The following is a 590-nucleotide window of genomic DNA, read 5'->3' as shown; positions in this document are numbered from 1 at the left end:
TCTTCCAGCAGCTACCCGCTTCACGCAGGACAGCACTACCTTCTCCGGGCACTTGATGTAGGCCATGTTGAGTTTGAGACAATGTGGGAAGATGAATGGAGGCATAACATCGCCATCACTAGTGATCACTCAAAAGTACATGTCCTCAGATTGACACCCAAACACTCTGAAATGTTCATATTGGAGCTTCCAGCGAGAATGTGAAGCAGTACAGCATGTCATTTCCAAATTTCTGATGGAGTGAATAGCATCATGGTGTTGTTTTGCTCATAGACAGTGCTCAACTGACCCTATTATATTGTGTAGTCGACAAAATCAAAAACAAATAATGCACATGCATAAAATAAAAATTATAAAATGGTGACATTTTACCCATCGTACCCTGTATGTATATATATATATATATATAAAATTTATTTATTTATATACGTATGTGTAAATGTATGTTCTTCTGTATTCATTATGTTTGTGTATTTATGTATCTATATCTGTATATAACTTTTTATGTATATATATATATCGATATGCATACATGTTGATGGGATGGCTATCATCTCTCAAGATGAAGCAATCATCATATATATATATAT

The sequence above is a fragment of the Octopus bimaculoides genome, chromosome 1 (assembly GCF_001194135.2).
Source record: "Octopus bimaculoides isolate UCB-OBI-ISO-001 chromosome 1, ASM119413v2, whole genome shotgun sequence".
NCBI classification, from domain to species: domain Eukaryota; kingdom Metazoa; phylum Mollusca; class Cephalopoda; order Octopoda; family Octopodidae; genus Octopus; species Octopus bimaculoides.
This window is presented reverse-complemented; position numbering follows the sequence as displayed.